Below are 9,480 nucleotides of genomic sequence, written 5' to 3' on the forward strand. Positions count from 1 at the left end.
TAAAGTCTGCTCATGTGGACGGCCGTACAAGTCTCGCGGAGAGTGACTGTGTCAATTCTAATGTATGCTTATTCATTATGGAGGGAGCGATGGCTTGATCATGCATATTTTATGCTTTTAAATCTTGCAAGTTTCATGAAGTTGTCTGAATGAGTAGCATTTAAAGCCCAACTAAAGTAATGTGGCTGAATAATTAATCCGTAATGTCTTTTAAAAACTACGCCCAAGGTCATCAGCTCTGCTTAAACCAAAATGTTTGTTTACTTGTCCTGATTGTAGATTTCATTTGTTGATCTCGAACGCCCGATATACTGGATTTACTCGTTTGCAGCATGACAGAAAACCGAATCCTGCCACTACACCTGAGCTCGGAGGAAGTCTTGTCATCGAAGGCATGTGGACTTTTTCCACTGGAGAGATTATGTAGGTACATTTAAAAATAGACCTGCAAAGGTACAAAATGCTCATCACCAATTCAGGTCCCTCCCTTGGCTTTCCTCCGCCGCCACTCGTTTCTCATCTCTCTGCCCCACGCTGTCCGAGTTGCCAACTAAATCTCCGCCTCATCTTGTCCGCCGTAACCTTGTTTATTCCCAACAGTAGCATTACCGGAGCTGTAAAAGTATTTATGGGGGTACGAATGCGGGACAGCCAATCTGAGGCAAATCTATAAATCCTGGCGGTTGATTTCTCAGGGCCAGGAGTAGCAGGCCGGTGATCAGTAGTGTTAGAAAGTATTCCCCGGGCAGTTCTGTGTAACTAACGCGCAGAGGCCGAGCGGCATGCCAAGCAGTCGCGTGGCGATGCTGTTGTGCCTTTTTAATATGGCTAAGCTGGCCTTCACCTCCAAAGAGAGGCACTGCCTGGCAATCCATCTAGCACGAGTTGCTATCATTAGCTAACACCCAACAGGGACCTGGGCTGAGGAAACGGTGTGTTTGTGTGCGGTCAGTGGTTTGTTGTAGTTGAGAATTTGTGGGTAGAAAAACCTGGAGTAAGCAAAACTCTCACTGTGTTACTTAACCGTAAATAGGACATAAATGTTCAAACTTTTTGGGGCCAACAACATGAAAGCAAGCTGACAATAAATAGATTGGAATTTTAAAAATCGGAGCCTAGGGGAAAGTGTCTTTTTACTGTACAGTACATCCTCTCGATTCTTGGCCTGGGCTCCTTTTGCATGAATTTCTGCATCAGTAAAGTCGATCAGCCTGGATCTCTGCTGAGTTGGTAAAGAACCTTATGTTGCTTTAATAGCTATCTTATTTTTAGTTTTCTTTTTTTTTTTTTGCATGTACATAAATTTACAGCAGGAGTAAGTAAGGCGCATCATCTTTTTCAGCATCTGTACTAGTTATGCCTTCCTTTAACCTTGTGCTCATCTCGCTGTCGCGCAAGCCGGGAGCTTCAGCTTCCATCTCTAATAAGATTTACAGAGAGTACAGCCGAGAGAGCCGGGGGATAAGTCTTGAGAGCTTCCCCCTTTTACCCTCCCCTCCTCCCCAACCTCAATATTGGCAAGGAAATCAATGTGGCGAGCAAACCGACCGGCACATTCTGCAGTCAGCTCCTACACTACAAAGTAATCAGTGAGTTGAACTAATCCTGGAAGGTTCCCCCTTCTGTTGCAAAGTTAATAACAAAAGAGTCATCCCAGCCTATGTGTTGAATTAGGAATTAATCCTTGTACCAAGAGTAATTACCATGCAGGGTCATAAAAGAAGTGACCTTGCAGAAGAAGTCTGCGGTTGTTCGTCTCGGCATTCAACAGGTGCCTCACTCTACACGTAGCACTACGCATAGGGACAATGTCGTTTATCCCTGCTTAATGTTTTTTTTTTTCCCTTCACTCCTTGAGAAAAGTGAACCCCAGAGGGCGGGAACCTCATCATCCACAATTTCTCACTTGTTTACATTAATCCCGTCTAGATATTCCCTCACTGCCATGGCAGCTCTTTGTAATTCGGCTCTATTGTCTCGGTTTTGATAGACAGCCAGACAACACTCGCTAATTAGCTTTGTGCGGGTTTGGAAATTCTCCGCTAATGCTCATTAATGGGAGTCAGGTCACCGATTAATACTTCACTGAAAGGTCTCATGTGGACGCGCTTCCCTTCGAGCTTTCACGGAAACCCAAAGACCGAGCCGTTTGTTTTGTTATTTCGGGAGCCGAACGCAACTAAAACCGGGCGGAGTCGCACGTGGACGCCAGGGACGCCACAAGCTGTCTGCTGTCGTTTGGTGGCCCTCTGTTATTTGGCGGGAGGGGCGACACAGATAAAGCACACTCTTTGGTGAAGTCTGTCTGCCAGCCAGCTGTCAGACGTCATTTAAGTTTAGGACGGGTCAAGTGGAGTCATGTTTGGCTGAGTCACACGCCGGTCTGTCCAGCCTCTCCGAAGGAAATTGCCATTTATTTAGAAAATGCTGAAAGGTAAACACACTTTTCTGCAGAGTCCACTTTTATGAAACACTAAAGCTCCCCTGTTTCAGCCGGACTCCGGCTTTCATTAGTGCAGCTGCCTCAGCCTGTAGAGAGAAAGGGAAAAACCTTCTTCACACATAGAGAAAAAACAAACTATTGACGAATATCTGTTTATTAGTTTCCTAGACACCTACATTGTTTACACTTCTAACCCACTGTGCTTTGGAAAAGTATTTGTACTGCTTAAACTTTTTGAAATGTTGTCACTTTACAGACAAAAACTACAGCATATTTTATTGAAATTTTACATAAAAGTAATGAAAGAGAAGGAATATGTAAAATGGTGAAAACAAATCTAAAAGTGTTCATTATGAGTTTGTATTTATTTCCCTTTATTCTTGTACTCCTAATTACAGCCCCATACAACCAGTTGCCTTCCGAGTTCATGCAATTAGTAAATCTTGTCTTTTATGTATATATATATATATATATATTTTTTTTTTACCAAACATTAACAAGCAAACATCATGAAGATGAAGGAATCCAGCAGAACAGTTAGTGGATTATATAAAAAAAGTTTAAAATAAAAATGGTTAACTCCGTTTTCATATTTGTCTTTGTAAAATGTTTGAAAACCAAATATTTTTGTCTTTCCACTCCCAACTTTATGTGCCACTTTCTGTTGGTCCGTCGTATAAAATACCAATAAAACACAGAAGTTGGTGTTTGTAGCGAGACAAAATCTGGAAAAGTCTGTGAAAGGCGTGTGAACAGACGTACTGTATATCACACCTAAAAACATAAAATCCCACAGTTGCAGGTTACTTTGTTTAATCTTGCAAATGGCAGATGGCTTACAGCTGCAGTGGCATTGTATTTTTTTTTCAACGTCATCCATGTTTAAAGTCAGATCATGTTTCGACTTCAGAGCTCTACAAAATTGAGATTGCTTTTTTCCCAAGTAGTCAGCAGTACATAGCTGGGTATTTCAGAGTGCTAGTTTATAAAAGTAATTCTTAAAGGGGAAGTATTCTGTGTTTTTCAAAGCTCAATAGGCTGTTTTATAGCACGATCAAGTGACTGTTAACTTCAGTTGTTATAAAAATGCTGTATATATAAAATATAACTTCAAAATAAATTTTACTTTGTAATTTAGTGCATCAAAATTGGGCCTCTGTCGTTTTAAAAGCTCCTGTTCTTTCTGAATCTCCGCCTGCAGTAAGTTATCACCACATGGCTCCTCTATTAACCCTTTAACAATGTTTTTACCAGTGATGCACTGAGAAGTAGCTCATATAATGAGCTCAGCAGACAGGCAGTTCCACCTGGTGTTTACTAATTGCTGCTGGCTAGTCTGAAGGAGCTGAAAGGGGGGAGTCATACGGGAGCGGTGTTTTGTGAGGCGAAGCCTCCAAAGCTTGAAAACTGCACCTCAAAGGCAGAGCTGGGTTCACCCAGGCATTTTACACAGCTGAATCGTTGCCACGGATTTCTCAAACATGCATGAAATAATCAATTCAGCACTTGAAGTTTGTTTTTAATGAGGGAGTAGCAATATGACATTATGTCAAAAAGGTTGATTTTACATGATATAGTCCCGTTAATATAGTTATTTTAAAGGTAGTCTGGCTCTGGACTGATGAAGGAAAACAGGGAGATTTCTTTGAGGCTTGTGACTGAGCAGCACACTCAGACCAGTTATTATACTTTTAGTAATTTTTAGTAGTATATCTAATCGGTTTGTCATGTTTGTTCATGTGTGGAAAAATAAAACCAAGCACTGTGCAGGGGTGGGGCTTTCAGGCCTTGATCTCGGTGTGTGGTTCTCAGTGAGGCCAGAGTGTTGTGTGTACAGAAATGACCCGTCAGAAATGTATGCCTTTGAAAACTGGGGATAATCCACTGGGGCCATCTGACTAAATGAATTCTAACTGGAGTCAAGCCGATCCCCCATGTGGCGACTGAAAATCGCAGTCCATTCCTGTGGTCTTTTATCAAACCCTGAAAGCACAGAGCAGATAACACTCTTGACTTGCAGAGGAGGATTCTGTTTTTGAAGGTATTGTGCACGTGTGTGCGTTTGTCTGTGATGCCTCGTGGGGACCAATTTCCTGACACATACTACGTTGTGGGGACCCACTGCTCCTTGTGGGGACTGAAGCCTGGTCCCCACAAGGGGAAACGTTGGTTTTGGGTCAGGGGTTAGATTTTGTAGTAAGGTGTGAATTGAGTTTTGGTTAGGGTTAGGTATATAATGGGTAGGGTTAGAATAAGGTTAGGCTAAGGCTGTAGAAATGAAAGGAAGTCAATGAAAGTCCCCACATAGATAGCCACACAACTGTGTGAGTGTGACCTTTTAATACATCTCTGGAAAAAATTAAGAGACCAGTTAAAATGATCAGTTTCTCACATTTTTACTTTTTATAGGTACATTTCAGTAAAATGAATATTCTTTCATTCTATGAACTACTGACAACATGTCTGAAGTTTCAACAAGAAATTTTGTATTTATTTGCAGAAAATGAGAAATGGTCAAAATAACGAAAAAGATGCGGTGCTTTCAGAACTCAAAGAATGCAAAGAAAACAAGTTTATATTCACTTAGAAACAACAACGCTAATGTTTTAACTCAGGAAGAGATCAGAAACCATGAGGTTTCAATGGGGTTCAGTGCAGTGGTTTATTCATTTTTTCCAGAGCTGTATGCGTCTTGAGCTATCCATGTCTCAGAATTATCAAAATGTTGTTGTTTTTTTTTATCCTAGTTTTGATTGCTGACATATTATTTAAGGTAATACTCTGAAATGTAATTTTTTATCCCACTAACACTGCTACTACAAAGTAGACTGTTCTGACTTAGGTTCTGAGATTTCTTACATCATGTACAAACTTCACCAATAATCACAGTTATTCCAGTGCTAAAGGAAAGAAAAAGAAAAACTCGTAACAGCTGGGCTCTTTACCTTGGACCTCAGTGCTGTGTTGCAGATTGCTTGTGAAGTTTGCTTTTGGCCTCATTCGTACGTCTGGCAGCGGCAGTAAGTAACGGTAACGGTGGGGGAAAAAATGAACTGAATTATCTTTTACAGTTTATGTCTATAAACATCACCGAGCCACTCTACAGACAACCTCTGCTAAAAATACTCCTTTCTTCAAATGACAAGGTTCAACTTACAGAAAAAACGATTCCAGCTGTCTTCACCACTTTATATTAAAACCTTGGACTTCAAGAAGATCAAATTCAGATGTTTTCCAGATTCATGTATAAATGTTGGCAGCTATTGTTCAATATATTTTGAAAATAATAATGATAATAAACAATATCACATGGGATCGTAGGGTGAGAATGTTAGACAGTTCTCCTTCTGTTTTTATTTTAGATTAGAAATGCAGAGAAGGAAAGATTCCTGTACTACCTTATTATTCATCTGGTACAACGCTGGCAAAAAATAAATAAACAAATACAATTTTGTACCTTCAGATATGGTACAAATATCTGAAGGTATATTATATTACTGATTTATTACAATAAATCAGTAATATATATTGTGATCAATATCAATAGATAATACATCTGATAGAATATTTAATGCTCAATATATAGAATATTCACTGAACTCTGGTTCAGGACAGCACAGCATTCTGGGAGATGTAGGCAGAGGAGAGGCTTCAGCTGCTCAACATCTCATGGCTAGCTAAGCTAGTGGAGTGCTAATACTCCTAGCAACCTAGCGACTCACTCACTCTTTGGTTACATAGCAACAACCTGTTCAGTAACTTGGGCAACTTCTCAAAAAAAAAAAAAAAACGCCATGGAGAGAAAACTGTGGCTAAAACAGAATTTTAGATATTTAAACAAAATACGAATCCATATTTATTAATAGATAATTATCAATATCGTGATAAGTTTTTCAGCCACATTGTCCATCTCTATCAAATATGATATGTCGTATCGGTTCAAACACTGAAAGTCAGCAACAGCTTTTGGTCAAGGATTCTTCTGGACTTTGAGGCTCAAAGTGAAAGAAAACGCCAATTTCCCTCCGAACAGCTTACAATCAATCAATCAATCAATCAATCAGTTGAATTTTATTTGCATAGCACCTTTCAGCAACAAGGCATTTTGAGCAAAGTTCGGTAGATAAAGTCTTTAAGGCTCATATTGCTGTCACAGGTGCTAAATGTCACAAATAACAAACCTTAAACCAGGAACCCCGGTGTGCCAAAATGACTTTTTGATAGATCGAACTTAAAAACTGTCGGCATTCAATTAGGCAAACATTTTGATCTACTCTCCTTAGCTGCGCTTGTCAGGCTGAATAATATAGCCGTCGCCCCAGAAGGTGAAAAGCCTCCGGTGCCAGGATGGAAGACCAAATCGTCAGGAGGATTGACAAGGGCTGATGCAACAGGCTTGAAGTGAGTTAAAAGGTCCACACACACACAGCGACACACTTGGCGTCTCCTCAGCGCTCGTCCTCGCTTGCTCCCCCGAGAGGGTATTTTTCATGCTTTCAAACCACCCGGCAGTGACAGGCCTCTGACAACCCCTGCTTACCCTGACACCTTTGTGGGTCCAGAGGAGGTCTCAGCCACAATGCTTCCTTTGATGGGCATTCTTGGGAGAAAACACACATCATTCTGCCATAATAGCCAATCTGATTGATTGGCACCATCAAACTTTTAGAAGGGAAAGAAGAAGACGACCACGACGATGACGAAGGGTTTGCAGGGTACACTGAATCTTAATCCAGCTCCGCACAACTTTTCACATTGCTTACAGTATCAAGTTAGTGAGGGATAATATATAGACTTGCATGTTATTATTTTGTCTGTAATATTTTTGTCGGTATAATGAGAAAATATAACAAGAAAAAACTGCTAAACTTTTCCACATCCCCGTGTTTTTTTTTTTTTTTCACCTGTTATCTCCTCTTACAGCAGCTAAAGCATCCTTAACATTTTAATGGCTATTTTTAAGCACTGACCGCATGTGGTAAATGGGAGGAAAGGGCTTAGTCTGAGCATTTATCATCCTGGGCAGACTGTAAGGTGGTTCTAAGGAGCACCTCCCCATCCCAGCCTCCCAGGGGGAGAACATAATCATTAAGATCCTCGAAAGCGTTCCCTGCTCCGGCTCTTTCAGGGTGTTCGGAGGCAATTGCACGGCCGCTTTGAAAATCTCCAGCATAGCAACGTTAATGCAAGAAACGGGCAGTAATGAGGAGCTGGTGTTTGTTCAAAGGGACATCAAGTGGGGATATATTCAAATCATGAAGCCGCTGCTTTGCTTCAGGATAGTTCTGGTCTGGATTTTTACCACAAATGTTGATCCACGACGTTTAAGGAAGACGTCAAGTGGTGATACTGAGTTTCAGTCTTGATTGATTCTCGCATTACAACTACAAACCTGAATGTGTTTTATTGTATTATAAAAGACAGACCAACACATAGCAGTGGGTAATTGTGAAGTTGATTGAAAAACTGGCAGCATAGCAGTAGTAATGCAAGAATGCATGGTTCTCAAATTTTTATTATTTTTTATTTTTTTTACACAAATCAAATTCTGAAAGTCAGATATGTGTTTTCATCAGCCTCTACTCTAACTTACTCTAACGCCCATAAATAATGTCTGGTGCAGCAGACTCCCTTATTAGAAGTACCTTTAGAAGAAAGTAGAATCCACCTGTGGGAGATTTCATCTCTGTTTTGAAAAAAGGAAAATTGAGTTTGGAGTGACGTGAGAAACAAAAAAGCCATATTCCAGTACTTTACAAAGTTGCTCATACCACATTCAGTTTTCACATTTTACTTTATGACCACGTTTCAGATGAACAGAGGGGAAAATATAATAGGAAAAAAGTAAAAATCTGAAAAGTGTGGTGTACATTTAAATTTGTCCTTTTACTTTGATCCCTCTAAGTAAAATCCAATGCAACCTGCTGGCTTCAGATGACGCCAAAATAGAAGTGATCCGTATTTTACCTCCTAGAGTCGATATAAATTGATCCGCTAACGAATATGCTATTCCACTAACAGAAGAGCTGCTAATGGTGGCTATTGATAGTGCCTTCAACACGTAAACAGGCCTAATCAAAGCTTCCTGCGAGTTATTTAGGCAGATGATGCAAACCTGAAAGAAGTAAAACTTTACAGTGGAAAACTAGTAGTGCACATCAATGTGAGAAGGTCCAACACGTACTGAAACATGGTGGTGGCAGTATCATTCTCTGGTGATGCTTGGCAAGGAGATTAAAGCTAGTTAGAGTTGGTGGGAAAACGGGTGGAGGTAAATAATGGGTGAGCCTGTTAGAGGCGTCAAAAGACTCAAGATTGAAGATGAGATCTCACGTTTTCGAGGTTGTCGACCTCAAACCTACAGGCAGAACTCCAGCTGATTATTGGTAGCAAAACCTGAACGTTGATGCTGACAGAAAATGTGAAAAATGTCAGTCAAAATATGTAGAAGAAAATGAAACTCAATTAAGCTGATTTGGAGGAATGTCCTGTTTTCCTTTTTAAAGATTAAATAGCTAAAAGTTACAACCCACCTTAATACTCTCTAAGGTGGGTATTAGATCTCACCTTAGAGAGTATTTGGGTGAAACTCACCTGCACTTCAGGCACTCAGGCTGCTCCACTTTTGTGCATTAAGCTGTTTTAAACCTTCTTATTTATTTATTTATTTATTTTTTTCCCGTCCAAGCTTTTGTTTGCCCGCTCTTTCCCGAGTCTCCCGGGCCCTTCGTCTTCGAGCCCCTTAACTAATTTGCCGGCACACGCAGACCGCGGCCGCACCCTGGGGTGGACGCGCTGTGTGTCAGAGGGCGCCGCTTTGCTTTCACAGAGAGGCCTCGTCGGTTTCAGCTCACTGCTGCTGTGGCACTCGCCATGTGTGGCTGAGAGACTGCTTACCTGCTTCAGCTGTGTCCATCCCTCCCTCTGTTCTGTCTTTGCTCAGGGACGGTCTCCCAAGGTCAGCCAACCTGCCACACACATACACACACACACGCACACACACACACAAAGCACAAACCTATAAGCACCGTGACTCC

Source organism: Poecilia mexicana, unplaced genomic scaffold, assembly GCF_051168715.1.
Source record: "Poecilia mexicana isolate PSO_F unplaced genomic scaffold, ASM5116871v1 scaffold_20, whole genome shotgun sequence".
In the NCBI taxonomy this organism is placed as follows: domain Eukaryota; kingdom Metazoa; phylum Chordata; class Actinopteri; order Cyprinodontiformes; family Poeciliidae; genus Poecilia; species Poecilia mexicana.